This window comes from Malus sylvestris, chromosome 16 (assembly GCF_916048215.2).
Source record: "Malus sylvestris chromosome 16, drMalSylv7.2, whole genome shotgun sequence".
In the NCBI taxonomy this organism is placed as follows: Eukaryota; Viridiplantae; Streptophyta; class Magnoliopsida; order Rosales; family Rosaceae; genus Malus; species Malus sylvestris.
The window spans coordinates 31,709,278-31,726,793 of record NC_062275.1 but is presented as its reverse complement, the minus strand read 5'-3'; the positions used below and the strand labels follow the sequence as shown (position 1 = coordinate 31,726,793).

The window sequence follows — 17,516 nt, the reverse complement described above, 5'->3', positions numbered from 1 at the left end:
TACGCAAAACCTCTTAACAACTTTGAGATTTTTACTTTCTTTTTCCGCCGACATACCTTCAGTTTGGATAAACAGCACTGTGGAGGCAACCGGCGAACATCTTCAGTTTGGATAAACAACACTGTTGCTGTAGAATTAGTCGACCGTGAAGCACATTCAGTTTGGATAAACAGCACTGCAACAGGGTCGACCGAGCTCGGCTGACGAGTTGGCACGCCCCGCATACAACCGAAGGACGTAGTTAGCTTACTAATTACTTGGCCTACGTGCCACATAGGTTTAATAGTTTTTAGGGTCAACAGACACATTTCTAAAGTTTCAAACATCCAAAGTTGAAATTAAATGACAAGATAACACCAATGTTTTAACTAAAAGAAGTTAAAGCAACATTATTGTTCATTGTTCAAATGAAAGACAAACAACAAACTTCATGTATAGCCCTCCCAAACTTGTATCTAGCTTATATAATATGAAGTTGGATAGGTGATACATGCAAGAGCAATTCAGACTAGAAATCGAGTTGGGCTTGGATTGACATGGACGGGTAAAGCATCAACCCAACCTAACATAATAAATAATCGAGTCGAGGTTGGGTTGGATTTGGACGGGTTTTTACTTCGTTTAACCCCCTCGATCGGGTATAAAATCTGGTTGGGCATGAGTGGATTCGAGTTGACCTAACCCAAGTTGCAAACCTACACCTAAGATCCACATTTTGAAGAACTGTAAGGATCAAATGTATATCAGCCACAAGATTTTATTAATTTATATTCAAAGGCTTAAAATATTTGACTGCTTAATAAAACAAAAGCAAATTAAAATCTATCAACGATTAAAAAATTCATTTTCTTGTTTTGCTTCATTAAGTTGTAAAATATTTTAAATCTTTGAATTTAAATTAATATAATCTTATGGCTAACATGCATTTCGTCCTCATAAATTTTCAAAATGAGGATATTAGGTGAGGACTCTTTTATTGGGTAAGAATTTGTTGTGGTGTTTTGGGCAGTGGATGGTTCGAAGGGTTTTGCTTAAATTAGTAAAACGTCCAACCAATGGCATGTATGCATACGTTTTGAAGTCTTTTTTTTTTTTCCTCTTTTCAATTCTTCTATTTTTTAAGGTGTAAGATAAACAATCCAATAGTTCCATGACAAAGCCATGTCACCACAACGAGGCTAATCCAAATTATGTATCAAATTTATAAGAAATGTGTGTGTGTGGGTACGCCTATATATGTTATATCTTCAATTCATTCATGAGAGTCCAATTTTAGATTTCCGCCACCTAATTATAGACATATACCACTTCATCAAAGGGTAATTAGTGTATATTTTACAAGTAAAACGGTGCAGAAGTTGAATATAAATAAGAAATTAGGTGTAACAAGCCGTTCCTAATTTTATGTATAAATTTTAGAAGTATGAATTGACGAAAATGCCCCTAGAGACAAGGATCTTAACTTTCGTTGACCATCGTTTAGAGGGATATATGACCCGTTATTTTAGCTTACCCTTATAGTAATCAACGTTACAAACGCGTAGGTGCAAGCGAAATCGAATTCAGAGTTCCAACGAAGATTTTACGGATTTACGAATCCAAAAGATTTTTTTTTTTAGAAATTACTATTTAATTATTTTTTATTATTTTTATATTATTTATATTATAATTTTAATGTTTTCTAATTAGATATTTTTAATATTTTAATTATTTTTCTTGATTGGGAGGCCCACATCCACACTAAACTCTCCACTCTTTCCTTGCCACGTGTTTTATTTTCTCCCACACTTTTGGGGACACTCTCTACCCTCTTCCCTCAGACTCACTCTCGTCCCTTTCATCCTTTCTGGCTCTCTCTCTCTCTCTCACTCCAACTCCCCCTCTCCGTGAGATTTGCCGGACAACCACACCCACCATCCTATCCAACGAGTATCATTGCCACGAACCTGAAGCCCACCTCGTCTCTTGGCTGTGAAATTGAATTGTCACGCCCCGAACCTAGGGTTGGTAATAAAAACTCAAACCCGAATCCAAAACGTGAGTTAAAAGCTCAATAAATAAAAGAAAATTGACACGGGTTGGAAAATAAATTCCTCTTATTAAAATAATTCATGATTCTTTCACATTTATCACAGTATATTCTCAACGAATAGTAATTCCATAACCAATAACAAGTAAACACTTAACTTAAGCAATTAGCCAATTAATATCCAACCACATTAACCAACCAAAAAGATCAAAAATATTATAACACTTCACGAAATTTAATAAAATCAATTTTATTAAAGGTCTGCCTTATTTCTCCTACCTGGATTGTCACAGCCCGTCCCGAACTTCTATTATCGATGATGTAAAATGATGAAATTGTCCTCGGACGTTAATTGATGTGTGTGAATTATTATTGGGTTAAATTGTTTTAGATTGGTGACCCAATTAGGACTAAGACTTTTCTTAGTTTTGATTGGTGGCTTTTGGACCACACATACACACACCCATCTTTTCTCTCTCTCCTTCCCGTGCTCTCTCTCTCTCTCAGACTCTCACTCTCTCTCTCTCCCTTCTTCGTACGGACCAACCCAGAAACCCTCTCAAACCTTGTAGATTGAAGGTTTTAAGATCACCATTGTGTTCGTGAGGACCATACGAGTTCAAAGGTACCATTTTCAGGTAAGGAAACCTTCGATTTCACGTGGAAACCCTAGCTCCGATTTTGTCACTATTCATCCATATGTGAAATCTTGTGTTTCAGGGAATTTGAAGCTTATAGGAAGCTTAAGGAGGTCCTCACGAGTCTCGGGGTACTTTGTTGGAAGGAATTGGACGTCGGAGGGAGGAGATCGACATATATCTAGGTAAGCCGAACTATCGAGCTTTCTCGGGGAAAACCTAGTAGATTTTAAACCTTGAAACTTATATAACGTGATTCTACATGTTATTAGCTTCATTTTGGTACCAATTTTGCGGAAAATGGTGAAGAAACGAAAGAGAATAAGCGATTTAAAGTTTTACCCAGAAACCGGTGAAGTCACCGGCAACTCGCCGGAGAAGAAAGGAGTATATTCCATCAAGGTTGACGGAATATGCTAACGCCGTCAGTCATCTTTAACTGTTACCGTTGAGTTTTAACGGAATATTCCCTAGAATATTCCTGACGGCGTTGACTGACGCCGTCAGTATGCTTGTCACGTGGTCGTGCGTGGGGACGCGTAGGGCCGTGCCCTTGGCGGCGCGTGGCTGAGCGTGAGGGGTCTAAAAATTATTCTAAAAATTTGGGGATGATCCTGAGGTTGTGTAGGTCACTATGGTATATTCATATACCCAATTTGACCTACGTATGAGAAGTTATTAGCTAGTTTTGTGTATGTGCTCTAAAATAACGTTTTTATAGTTATATAGATGAGACTTATCTCGAGGACGAGCGTGTTCAAGGGCGACTCGGGGGCTACGACCCTTCGACATACCAGTGAGTGGCCTTTTGGTTTTCAATATATATATACTTGATATTTTCCCAGAAATATGTGTTTAAACGAAAGTATGCCTTAGATGCCATGCATATGAATTTATATTTCGTATATGAATTGATATATGATGCATTATATATAATTGTGGTGATGTGGACGCTCAGGTAAGCTCAGGTAAGTTATGTTTGCTTATATGAATTATCAATGGTGCGATATGTGATTGAATAATGTTGAGCTCATAAAACTGCACCTAGGGTGATTGTGATTTAGCCAGAGATATGGCACATGCCTGTTTATTATGTCACATCCCGCACCATATGCTCATATTGGATCCAATTTAGGTGCACAGTCTTGTCGCATAGACCATCTTAGGTGGTTTCGACTCGTAGGTGACTAGCGATTTGTCGCCCAACTATTATGTGTGAGTAGTATTGAGCATGATTATATTACACCCATTATTGTCGTACAGACCTTTTCATTTGGTTCCAACTCTTGTGTAGTATAATGCTGTATAAGTTATTGTAGTGTGACTCCGGCTGGATTGATTTTGAGCTATGAATTCAGCCATACAGACTACCACAGGGGTTCCGACTAACATGTTATATTTATATGAAATTATTCTTACATGAATTGCTTACTCTGTGATATCTTGGCATGACATACTGTAGACATTGAAATTTCGTTGAAATAAATGTTAGCCATCACATTAAAATTACATTTGTAAACATTGAAATTTTAGTGAAATAAATGTTGACCATTGCATTAAAACTACAACCTTCACCCAAATTCACCTACAACATACACCCAAATTCACCTACAACAATCCATCCAAATTCACCTACAACCTTCACCCAAATTCACCTACAACATACACCCAAATTCACCTACAACAATCCATCCAAATTCACCTACAACCTCCACCCAAATTCACCTACAACCTCCACCCAAATTCACCTACAACAATCCACCAATTCACCTACAACATCCACCAAAACAAATGGATGGTGGTGGTTCATTCCCAAAGCCTATAAATAGGCTCCTCCATCAAAGAATCAAGGGAGGATTTTTTTTACATACACTTTCTCTACTCCCAAATTGGAAGAGAAGTCATACCACACCAAAGCCTTGAAGCCTCGAAACTTAGAAGCTCTCAAGCAAATCCCGAAGGATCAAGAAAGCCCTCTTCGTTCTTCGTGAAATCCTCCTTCAAGATCAAGCCCCAACGCCCCTTGAAGAACTTCCACCCATTCAAGATCAAGCCCCGACGGCCCTTGAAGAAGGTGTTCATCATTCATCAACTGTTCGTCCAAGATCAAGCCTCGACGGCCCCTGGATCAACAACACTACATCTACACGTTTCAAAGATAGAATCAGAGGCCAAATTCGTAGAAGAGATTGTAACCCCTAAATCATTAATACAAATATTATTTTGTACACGTGTTCTTGTCTCTTTCGTTTTAGGAATTTCCGTGTTTACAAATTTGGCACGCCCAGTGGGACTAATCTCTGCCTCTCATCTCTTTCTCCGTTCAAGAAATTCAAGCGCACTTCCAAAATTAATGGCGTCAAAAAAGGCCCGAGTTGTTCCCGTTGCCGATGCAAGAAACAAAAGCGTCATCACGGCAGGGGGCATCACTTCAGGCATCATAACTCGAAGCAAGGCAAAAGCTCTTTCCGCCGCCTCTTTCGCCCCTTCATCAACTCCGCCGAAGGCACAAGAGCACCCGAGGTTCGAACCGGTGATCACCTTGGCCTCGCTCAGGGCGCCAAGAGAGGAAAGCCAGAGGAAGTACTCTGAATCCTTACTTTCCGATACCGACTCGAGCAGCGGCATAGCTATGCAAGTCATGGTTACTGGAACAACTTCAATTGAGGAGCAGCTGGCTCAGATGAATGAAGCAATCGCAAAGCTCACAAGGACTGTGGAGGAAAAAGACCTGCAAATCGCAGCACTCGTTAACCAACTAGATGCAAAGCCCGATGAAAAAGTCAGGCAAGGGGATAATCCAGTAAAGAAGGAAAACGACGAGGATGAGGAACCTCCATTGGAGAACGTCGAAGAGACGCTGAAGCCAGACCAAGCGGCAACACTCATGGGGTCTCTCTCTATCCAGCAGCTGCAGGAGATGATCGCCGACACCATCAAAGCGCAGTATGAAGGAAGCTCACATGATTCCGTACTATACTCAAAGCCCTACTCCAAGAAGATTGACGCTTTGAAGATGCCGAGGGGTTATCAACCACCAAAGTTTATGCAGTTCGATGGAAAGGGGAACCCGAAGCAACATATCGCCCACTTCATTGAAACCTGCAGCAATGCTGGAACAGAGGGAGACTACCTCGTCAAGCAGTTCGTGCGCTCGCTGAAAAGAAACGCCTTTGACTGGTACACCGACCTCGAGCCCGAGTCTATCAACAGTTGGGATCAGCTAGAAAAGGAATTCCTCAACCACTTCTACAGCACGCGCCGCACCGTAAGCATGCTGGAGCTGACCAGTACGAAACAGTGGAAGGAGGAACCCGTCATCGACTACATCAATAGATGGCGTTCATTAAGTCTGGATTGCAAAGATCGGCTTTCTGAAACCTCTGCCATTGAGATGTGTGTTCAAGGCATGCACTGGGGGTTACATTACATTCTCCAAGGCATAAAACCAAGAACGTTTGAGGAGCTGGCAACGCGTTCCCACGACATGGAGCTGAGTATCGCCAATCACGGAAAGAATGAGCCGATCACCCATTTCAAGAAGGATAAGGTGTTCGCCCCGAGTGTGGACAAGACTGGAAAAAAACCTGCCAAGGAAACTTTTATTGTCAACACTACCCCCATCAAAACCTCATCCGCGCCTATCAAGACCACCTCTGCGCCTATCAAGATTTCCTCCAAGACCAAGGCAAAGGAGACAAAGAGAAGTGAGCCTCCTCGCACCCAAGACAAGTATAAAAACACCTTGAGAGAGTTGGAGCAAAAGACGTACCCTTTTCCTGACTCAGACGTGGATGCGATGTTAGATGACTTGCTGGAAAAGAAGGTAATTGAGTTACCAGAGTGCAAGCGCCCTGAAGAAATGAATCGAACGAACGATCCTAGGTACTGCAAGTACCATCGTATCGTAAGCCATCACGTGGGCAAGTGCTTCGTCCTCAAAGAACTCATTATGAAGCTAGCGCAACAAGGGAGAATCGAGCTAGACCTTGAGGACACAGCCGCAACACATACTACTACGGTGGCGTTCGGATCCTTCGATCCCGTGCCTCTCCAAGCGACACACGACCATTCCCATCAATGTGCAAGCTACACGGCGCCTTCTACACAACCATCGCCGGGGGCAAACGAACAAGATGCGTATACCGATGATGATGAAGGATGGACATTGGTGACCTACAAAAAAACAAGGAAACCAAAACCACAAGCCACAAGACCAAAGGTGGAACAAGTGAGAAAATACCGTCGCCGCAACAGTAGGAAGCCTAAAAGAAACGTAAAAGTCAATAAGCCAACGTATGCTGGGGAACCTATGGAGCAAGAACCACGCATTCCTATCTCCTTGTACGAGTACTTCCCAAATGACTTCTTCCAACAGTGCACTATCGCTGCATGCCACATGGTCGAAGTGGAAATGGAAGAACTTTCAAAAGGCAAAGATATAACCACTGAGGGAGAAAAAACTTTCACGCTCGAAGAAGGTCTGCCAACACACTTTAGCATTGAGGAAGCGTTACGATTACCAAAGAAGATGCGAATAGCATTAGCAGCTGTCTTGGAAAGTCCCAATGAACACGAAGGGCAAGAAAGCAAGAACGAAGGCTTGAAGCCTCGGCCACATGAATGTGCCACATGTTGTGCCATCGAGGACGCAATCCATTTCACCGATGAAGACTTGCTGCTAGGATCCAAGCCTCACAACCGTCCTCTCTTCGTCTCTGGGTATGTAAAGGGGCACAAAGTCAACCGCATGCTTGTGGATGGTGGATCAGCCATAAACATCATGCCAAAGTCGACAATGACTACAATCGGCATCAAGGCGGATGAACTGTCCCTAAGTCGTCTACTAATCCAAGGTTTTAATCAAGGAGGACAAAGAGCGATGGGCATGATCCGAGTGGAGATGACTATTGGTGAACTCAAGTCGAGCACGATATTCCACGTGATTGATGCAAGAACTTCCTACGGCTTACTCTTAGGAAGGCCTTGGATCCATGCGAATGGAGTAGTACCGTCCACCCTTCACCAATGCTTAAAATTCTACCGAGAAGGAGTGAAGGTGATCTATGGCGACGCCAAACCATTCACTGAAGCCGAATCACATTTCGCAGACGCCAAGTTCTACATGGATGAAGACATGGTGCCCGAAGCTCTTCCAAAAGAGATCAAATCCACGGGCAAAGCAACACCTAAAAAGCAGGAGCGACAAGCCATGCCCAAGAAGCAAGAAGAAGAAGTTACGCCGTCTTCAAGCAAGAACGATAATGAGCTGGCTAAACGTGCAACAACAAAGGGGAGTAGGACGCCCTCAAATGGACCAAACACACCCGTCTTCCGATACATCCCGATGTCGAGAAGAAAGAATGGTCAATCTCCGTTCGAAACTGGAGCAAACAAAGCCGATGCACAGAGGCATATGGATAATGTAAAGTTGCTCAAGACGAATGCAGTTTTACCTCTGACACAGCTAGGCGGCACTAAGGTCGCAAGACTACCACAAGGCTTCATAAAAGCTTTACCAAAGGGGGTGGAACCAAGCTTTCTCCCAACCCAGAGGACCGAAGAAGGTTTTGATCCAAACGCCTATAAACTCATGTCGAAAGCTGGCTACGACTTCGCTTCTTCTTTGAATCATGGAAAGAAGGTTTCAAACACCGTTAACAATAAAGAACGTGACCTCACCGAGACTCAAAAGAAGTTGAAGAAGCACGGTTACAGAGTTGATAACAACAAAGCTGGACTAGGCTTCACATCAAATGCACCTGTGAAGATTTCAAGCAAAGCGAAAAATGCTAGCACTCAACACATCAGCGTGAGTATTGAACAAGATCATGATGAGCCTAAATCCACCCCTTGGACGTCAGTCCTCGATAGGATGAATCGTTCAAGACCCAGAATGTCAGCACTTAACCGCATTGATGGTCAAAACCGAACCTCCGTCTTCAAGAGACTTAACATGCCAGCATCCCAAAGCTCTGTTTTTGAAAGGTTGTCAAAACCTAAGAAGCAAAGCAACACGACTAGCTCTCTTCCTCGTCAGTCAGCTTTGGAAAGACTTGAAGACAACAAGAAATTTTCTAGAAATAGGAAGACAACGTCAAAGGAAGAAAAGCTCGACATGATAGCAGAAAAATGTGATATTCAAAGCTCAATTCCTTCAAGGATGAAGCGCCAAGCAATCTTGGAGGTGGACACAAATGGACCACTAAAAGTAAGAAGGCGCACCATCATCCACACTGGACAATCTTCATGCCGACCAGCCCAAGAGGACGACACCGAAGAGGAATTCCAAGATGTCTTCCACATCACGATCCAAGAAAGCGAAGAAGATGAGATCCCCGAAGAAGATGTCACTGCTGCGCCACCACAACTGGAGGATGGGGGGCAATCCACGGTCGATGATCTCAAGGAGCTCAACTTAGGCACAAAAGAGGAGCAGAGACCTATCTTCGTGAGTGCGCTGCTAAGTGCGGACGAGGTAGACGAGTATTACCAACTGTTATCAGAGTACAAAGACGTCTTTGCTTGGACTTACAAGGAAATGCCCGGCCTTGACCCTGTCATCGCTGTACATCATCTTGCAGTTAAGCCTGGAACGAGACCGATAAAGCAAACTCAAAGGCGCTATCGATCCGAGCTCATTCCACAAATCGAGGTAGAGATTGACAAGCTAATCGAAGCAGGCTTCATTCGAGAGGTGCAATACCCCAAGTGGATCTCCAACATCGTCATCGTCCTTAAGAAATCTGGACAAATACGTGTTTGTGTAGACTTTCGGGACCTCAATGACGCTTGCCCGAAAGATGACTTTCCCTTGCCGATCATCGAAATCATGGTGGATGCAACCACTGGCCATGAGGCACTCTCATTTATGGACGGCTCTTCTGGATACAATCAAATTCGTATGGCTCTCGAAGATGAGGAACTAACAGCATTCCGCACTCCAAAAGGTATCTACTGCTACAAGGTGATGCCCTTTGGTCTAAAGAACGCTGGAGCCACATATCAGCGAGCAATGCAGAAAATCTTCAATGACATGCTACACAAAAACGTAGAATGTTATGTGGATGACGTGGTGGTCAAAACAAAGAGAAGATCAGATCACTTGAAGGATTTGCGAGTAGTGTTCCAAAGGCTGCGAAAATACAACCTCAAGATGAACCCGTTAAAGTGTGCGTTTGGCGTCACCTCTGGAAAGTTTCTCGGCTTCATTGTCAAGCACCGTGGCATTGAAGTGGACCAATCGAAGATCAAGGCCATTCAAAACATGCCTGAGCCAAGAAACCTGCACGAGCTGAAAAGTCTACAAGGACGACTAGCCTTCATCAGACGCTTCATCTCCAACCTTGCAGGGCGTTGTCAACCGTTTAGCCGACTCATGAAAAAGGATGTTCCGTTCGTATGGGACGAAGCGTGCCACAATGCTTTTGAAAGCATAAAAAAATATTTATCAAGTCCACCCGTCCTAGGGGCGCCTGTGCCCGGGAAACCGCTCATATTGTACATCGCCGCTCAGGAAGGTTCAGTGGGAGCACTCTTGGCACAGGAAAACGAATTCCAGAAAGAAGGAGCGCTTTACTACCTGAGTCGAACACTCACCGGCGTTGAGTTGAACTACTCCCCAATAGAAAAAATGTGCCTTGCCCTGGTGTTTGCCATCCAGAAGCTCAGACATTACATGCATGCTTACACCATCCACTTGGTTGCTAAAGCTGACCCGGTTAAATACGTCATGTCCAAGCCAGTTTTGACAGGGCGACTAGCTAAATGGGCGTTGATTCTCAATCAATACGAGATCATTTACGTCCCAGCTAAAGCCGTCAAGGGACAAGCATTAGCGGACTTCCTTGCCGATCATCCAATCCCAGCCGATTGGAAAATCTCAGACGACTTGCCTGACGAGGAGGTATTCTACATTGACGTATTCCCGAGATGGACGATGTTCTTCGACGGATCCGCACGAGCAGACGGAGTGGGGGCAGGAGTAGTATTCATGTCGCCACAAAGGCAAATACTACCTTATTCATTCCAACTAAGCGAATTATGTTCCAACAACGTCGCTGAGTACCAAGCACTAATCATCGGGCTCCAAATGGCGATCAACATGGAAATCACAACCCTTGAGGTATATGGCGACTCCAAGCTCATAATTAGTCAACTCTTGACTGAATACGAGGTGAGGAAAGATGATCTCGTTCCGTACTTCCGACTGGCAACTCAGCTGCTACAAAAGTTCGAGGCCGTAACACTAGAACATGTGCCGAGAAAAGAAAATCAAATGGCAGACGTTCTCGCTAACCTGGCCTCGAGTATGACACTAGGAGAAGACGAAGCTGCAGATGTGCCAGTTTGCCAAAGATGGGTCATCCCCCTCGCCACCGAAATGCTACTAGATGATACAAATGTCATCTCGGTACTTCCGGTCAATGTTGAAGAATGGAGACAACCATTGATTGACTACTTGGAGTATGGGAAACTTCCAAATGATCCTAGACACCGCCCTGAAATACGTCGACGAGCACCTCGCTTCCTCTACTACAAAGAAACACTCTACCGGCGCTCTTTCGAAGGAGTACTTCTGAGATGCCTAGGTGAGGAAGAAGCCAATCAAGCCATGGAAGAAGCACATTCAGGCGTGTGTGGGGCGCATCAATCTGGACCAAAGCTACATTTCCAGCTCAAAAGAATGGGTTACTACTGGCCAAGCATGGTGAAGGATTGCCTGGAACATGCCAAAAGGTGCCAAGCCTGCCAATTCCACGCCAACTTCATACATCAACCACCTGAACCGTTACACCCTACAGCTGCTTCATGGCCATTCGATGCATGGGGATTGGACGTTGTGGGACCAATTACTCCAAAGTCATCTGCAGGAGAAGCTTACATCCTAGCTGCAACAGATTACTTCTCCAAGTGGGCTGAAGCCATACCCCTAAGGGAAGTAAAAAAGGAAACTGTTGTCCGTTTCATCAAAGAGCATATCATCCACAGATATGGTGTGCCTCGTTACATTATCACTGACAATGGAAAACAGTTCTCCAACCGACTTGTAGACGAGCTTTGTGAGAAATACAAGTTCAAGCAGCACAAGTCTTCCATGTATCATGCTCCGGCCAACGGTCTTGCAGAAGCCTTCAACAAAACATTGTGCAACCTCTTAAAGAAGGTGATCGGCCGAACAAAGAGAGACTGGCACGAAAGAATAAGCGAAGCACTTTGGGCATATAGGACGACGCATAGGACTCCTACCCAAGCTACCCCTTATTCTCTCGTATATGGCGTGGAAGCTGTTCTACCGCTAGAAAGTCAAATCCCCTCACTTAGGATGGCTATACAAGAAGGCTTGACTGATGAAGAGAATGCAAAGTTGCGCCTTCAAGAGTTGGAATCACTCGACGAAAGAAGGCTCGAAGCTCAACAACACTTGGAATGCTACCAAGCGCGGCTATCCAAGACATTCAACAAGAAGGTCCGCCCAAGGTCTTTCCAAACTGGAGATCTCGTCCTTGCATTACGAAGGCCTATCATCACGACTCACAAGACAAAAAGCAAGTTCACATCAAAGTGGGATGGACCGTACGTAATACAAGAGGTCTACACGAATGGCGCCTACTTAATCATGGCAGAAAACGGCTTGAAGATCGGTCCCATCAATGGTAGATTCTTGAAGCGCTACTACCCCTAAAAAGGCGACGACCAGACTCCTTGCCTGCATGAGCCTAAACTGCACACGGCACAAAGCTCCTGGCCCGCAAGAGCATAAACTGTGTACGGCAAAATCATCATCAAAATCACTATAAAAAAAAATCATCGTTCATTTGAACTACGTTATGACTTGATCCCTCATCAACCGGGGGTACGTAGGCAACTTGAAACTTCAAAACTTCAAGTACAGTCACATCACCAACAAAAACACAAACACTTTGAAGAATAAATAGCAATTCAAGATATGAATATTTTATTTCTTTAAAGAAATGATTTGGTTACAAAGCCATATTACAAAGGTGAGCACTACGCCAACGTCACCACCAAGGGAAAACTGTGACCAAAAGGCATTACACAGCAAAACCCCACCTGCAACACATGGTGCGCACACCCGAAGCAAGTGGACCTCCAAGTCAGCCACGCGACCTCGTCTGCAAACACCTTCTTTTCCGCTGACTCTTCTTCTTCCTCTCATAAAAGTTGCACAGTCACCCACAAACGAAAGGAAGACCTGCAGATGCACAAAATCTGAATCCAGATGTGGTGTTTCTCTCTCTCTCCTTTGCAGCGACGTCTCTCTCTCCAAGCCACAGCAAAGACGAACCTGTAGCAACAAGAATGAAGCTGCAGCGGTTGAAGACGGGGAAAGCAACTCGGCCTTGTCATTCGAACCTGCACTCGCATTCACTTTCTCTGACCGAGTCAAGCAGAGCAGACTTTTGATGCCTTCCTAGGTTCTTCGCCGGTTTAGCAACCTCAGCCTGACAGAGCACTATATAAAAAATAAAAAATATATATATATATATGCGGTAAACCGTCCTCAGCAATAAAACATACCTCACAGAGTGAAGGCAGCGCCCTCCTTCCTCTTCTCCATTGGTGGAAACATTTGCAGCGCCATCGAGGACGATAAACGGAAGCCCGAGCGGTTGTAGCAACCATGCTGCAGTCCTTCATCCTTCCGTCCTCATACTCTCATGCAACTCTCTCTGAAGCTTGCAGGATAATGAAGTTTGTTGTTGCTGCCCTAATTTTGATGATGGTGAGCTTTTCCTCTGCCGCAGTGAAGACTTCGGATGAACACGATGAACATAGACGTGACCGACTGCAGGGTGATGGGGTTGAAGAAGTTGCACCACTTTTTGTCCAACACCGAGCTCACCACACGGCAGACGAGAAGAGCACGTCGCAGCAAAGAAACAGGAGAGTGCAATTAAGATTCAGGGCAGTAAGCTGGTGCAGTGTCTATGTAAAGACTACGCAATGCCCTATGTATGTATGCATGTGTGTATGAATGCGTGTGTATATATATATTGGTCTCAACAAGCTGCAAATAAAACCGGTTTGCATGTAGTGCAGTGACTGTGCAAACAGTGATCCGCATGCGATACAGTGACTGTGTAAAAAAGCAATCCGCATCCAATGAAGATTGTGATAAGGTGATTGTGCAAGTGAAAAGATGGTCCGCATGCGAGAAGAACGCAATGCAGTGAGGAAGGCCACAAAAAAAAAAAAAAAAAAAAAAAAAAAACCAACTGTGCTATCGTCAAGCCACTCACGAGTGTGTATTACTATTCGCAAGTCAATAATGGAAAAGGAAATGGGTGGTGATGACAAAATGATGCTTCCAGTCACCATCTAAAAAAAAATGGGTGCACTAGTCACCATCTAAAAGGAAGTGGGTGCATAGGAAAGTAATGCATCTTAGTCAGATATGCGTTTTGTTTGCATTTCAACACAACATACTGAATAAAATAAGGCATGTCCATTAATATCTCCGAGAAATTACACGAAAAAAAAAAAAAAAAAAAAAAAAAAAGCCTTCACGAATGTCACTTGTGTGAAGCCTCAGTACTTGGAGCCTTGGTACTCGGTGGAACCCTAAAGGAGGGAGGCACTGAAGATAGCTTATTCGGAGCCTCAATACTTGGTCGAATTCCAGATGACGAAGGCAAAAAGTGCCTCCGGAATACATCCACAAACTTCCGATGGTCACTTTGAATTCGACCTTCGGAGTCCGTCAGCTGATCAAGCTTCCTCTTCATGCTCGTCGAATAACTATTTGCAAGCACATGCAACTCTCTATTCTCACGCTTGAGCTGCCTAATCTCTTGACTAAGAGCCGCCACCTCGGCTGTCAATGATTCAACCTGGCGAGTTCGAGCAAGTAAGCGTTGGCCCATGTTGGAAACAGAGTTCGCACACTGGACACTGAGAGCTTGGGACTCTTGAACAGCTAACTCATCGGACCGTCGTGAAAGTATCCTATTATCTTTAGGAGTGATGAGGTTTCTAGCTACAACCGTAGCCGTGGTTGCATCCCTCATCACAGAGTCCTCAACTGTAAGAGGGCTATTAGAAGAAAAAAAAGACGGGCGCCATACATTACCCTGACGCGGTGCACCTGTGTCACTGCTAAGACTCAAATCTAAGCAAATGTTAAAAGGGGAAGCCATTTTCAAAAAATACTAAAAGAAAAAAGGTTGGATGAAGCAAAGAGTAGCAGAGATAATTTTTCACGGGCAGGCAATCTTCAAATTGTGCGTGTTGAATACAATTGACACCTCTTAAAAATGAGAGGCAGCACAACCATTCGTTCGTAAATCGAAGAGACACCACTCTCCGAATTTCAAAACCCGGATTTTCCTGCGTAAAGTCCGTCGACACTTTTCAGACACAATCTCAGCTTTCGGCTATCACGTGCAACTTTGTCAGATATCACTGACAAAGTTGAAAACGCGTGAGGTCCATTATGCCAACTACCGCACTTCTGCCGACAAGCGTGGGTGACAAGGCCACGCTCACCCTGCCACTTGATGTTGAGAGCTCACCATATAATTCGACCTCCATCCCATAGCAAGACACACATCCAGCCTGACCCCTTTCTTCCTTGCCGAAGACATCTGCTACCAAAACTCAGTTTCTTTCTCCCTGAAAACACATCCAGCCTGACCTTTCTTCCTCGCCGAGGGCATCTGCAACCAAAACTCAGTTTTCTTCCTCCCTAGAAATGCCTCTTCAACCAAGCCACACCAGAGTAAAGGTATCTCATATCATTGGGGTTGAGAGCAAGAGTATCTCATAGCATGCTTTCTCCCTATCCTTTTCTTTGTCCTCCCTCTTCACTGCGAAGACAAGGATAAAGAAAGCAATATGTCGGAACCTCCACTCAAGCTCCTGGTAAGGAACCGACTGCTTGGAACCTTGCCTGATTGCTCACCTAGCCGTGCTCTCGAGTACTCATCCTCAACATCTTTTGCTTCCTCTTCGTATACCACGTCTGCCTGGAAAACAGATGATGCAGGTGAAGATGATGCAGATGAAGATGATGCATCGAAGCATATGGAGACAAGCACGACGAATGCATGTGCTGATCGTCCGCTACTTCTTCAAAAGCAAAAGTATCTCATATCACTGGGGTCGAAAGCAAAGGTATCTCATATCATGCTCTTCCCCCATCTTCTCCTTTGCCCTTGCTCTTGCCTGCTGAACAAGGAGAAAGGATGCAATCAGTCGGAACCTGAAATTAAATGTCCAACCAGGAACTGATTGCCCGGAACCTTTGCCTGGTTACTTACCTAGCGTTGCTCTCGAGTGCTCATCTTCAACTGCTGATATGTCCCGAATTCCCTCAGCAAATGCTTCAGGAGTGTGGATCTGTTAACATCGGCGCTTTGCACTGAAGCTGCCAAGCATGGGTGAGTCGCTGAGAGATTGTGCTCCGAAGAACCATTTAAAGGCAAAAGGTTGCACACCGCTTCAGCTATGCAAAAGAAACAAGCAGAGAAGAATGCAATACAACGAGCTGGAATAAATCATGAAGCATGAAGCCCTTCCCTGCATAACCACACAATCCAGACGGAAGAGTTCAAGTAAAGATCCAAGCTGGACAGCGTTGCTCTAACCAAAAGGCTCGAGAAGCTTTAACAACCCTTCGCTGGCACTGTCACCGAAGAGCAAAGCCTCGATAATCCTTAAAGATCAAGTCACCAACTGGAAGAAGAGCCCATCAATCTTGAAGATCATACTGTTGACCAAACTGCTCAGGGTTCATATGAAAATGCTGCGAACTTCCTTGATCTTTCAAAGCATGCATGTCCTGAAACTGCTCGTGGTCATGTTTAAGTTCGAAATCAAGCCTCAACGACCCTGACTCAAGATCAAGTGTCCACCACCCTTGAGTCAAATCCAGTTCAAGATTAAGTCTGTGGAAAGTCCTTTGGAGGAAACCAGAAAACTCCTCCAGCCTAGTTCAAGATCAAAGCTGTGGAAAGTCAACAAGCACAACAAAATACGTGCCGATTCATCCATTATCAAAGCCAAGGATCGTCTACTACGTGAAGCTCCTTGTGGTCCAATTTCATCCAAGATCAAGCCTCAACGGCCCTTGAAGAAATTTCAAACAAAATTCAAGAACAAGCTTTAACGGCACTTGAAGAAACTCCCAGACCAGTTCAAGATCAAGCCTCAACGGCCCTTGGATCGACATCTACATTAAGGGACTTCAAAACGCATCTTCTACACGTGACAAGCACATGTATACTACGCGCCTTGAAGTGGGGGCATTTGTAGACATTGAAATTTCGTTGAAATAAATGTTAGCCATCACATTAAAATTACATTTGTAAACATTGAAATTTTAGTGAAATAAATGTTGACCATTGCATTAAAACTACAACCTTCACCCAAATTCACCTACAACATACACCCAAATTCACCTACAACAATCCATCCAAATTCACCTACAACCTTCACCCAAATTCACCTACAACATACACCCAAATTCACCTACAACAATCCATCCAAATTCACCTACAACCTCCACCCAAATTCACCTACAACCTCCACCCAAATTCACCTACAACAATCCACCAATTCACCTACAACATCCACCAAAACAAATGGATGGTGGTGGTTCATTCCCAAAGCCTATAAATAGGCTCCTCCATCAAAGAATCAAGGGAGGATTTTTTTTACATACACTTTCTCTACTCCCAAATTGGAAGAGAAGTCATACCACACCAAAGCCTTGAAGCCTCGAAACTTAGAAGCTCTCAAGCAAATCCCGAAGGATCAAGAAAGCCCTCTTCGTTCTTCGTGAAATCCTCCTTCAAGATCAAGCCCCAACGCCCCTTGAAGAACTT

General features: G+C 44.1%; 3 long non-coding RNA genes across 3 annotated transcripts; all 3 read right to left on the bottom strand.

Moving 5' to 3' along the window:
- Positions 1–4,138: 4,138 nt before the first annotated feature.
- On the bottom strand, positions 4,139–4,509 carry LOC126609408 (uncharacterized). Its single transcript, XR_007618143.1, has 2 exons — positions 4,400–4,509; positions 4,139–4,306 (listed from the first exon to the last, which is right to left on the bottom strand). It is a non-coding gene; the product is annotated as an uncharacterized LOC126609408 (long non-coding RNA).
- Positions 4,510–12,602: 8,093 nt separating this feature from the next.
- LOC126609410 (uncharacterized) lies at positions 12,603–13,348 on the bottom strand. The gene is made up of 2 exons (XR_007618145.1): positions 13,210–13,348; positions 12,603–13,133 (listed from the first exon to the last, which is right to left on the bottom strand). It is a non-coding gene; the product is annotated as an uncharacterized LOC126609410 (long non-coding RNA).
- Positions 13,349–16,982: 3,634 nt separating this feature from the next.
- LOC126609409 (uncharacterized) lies at positions 16,983–17,313 on the bottom strand. The gene is made up of 2 exons (XR_007618144.1): positions 17,238–17,313; positions 16,983–17,191 (listed from the first exon to the last, which is right to left on the bottom strand). It is a non-coding gene; the product is annotated as an uncharacterized LOC126609409 (long non-coding RNA).
- Positions 17,314–17,516: the final 203 nt, after the last annotated feature.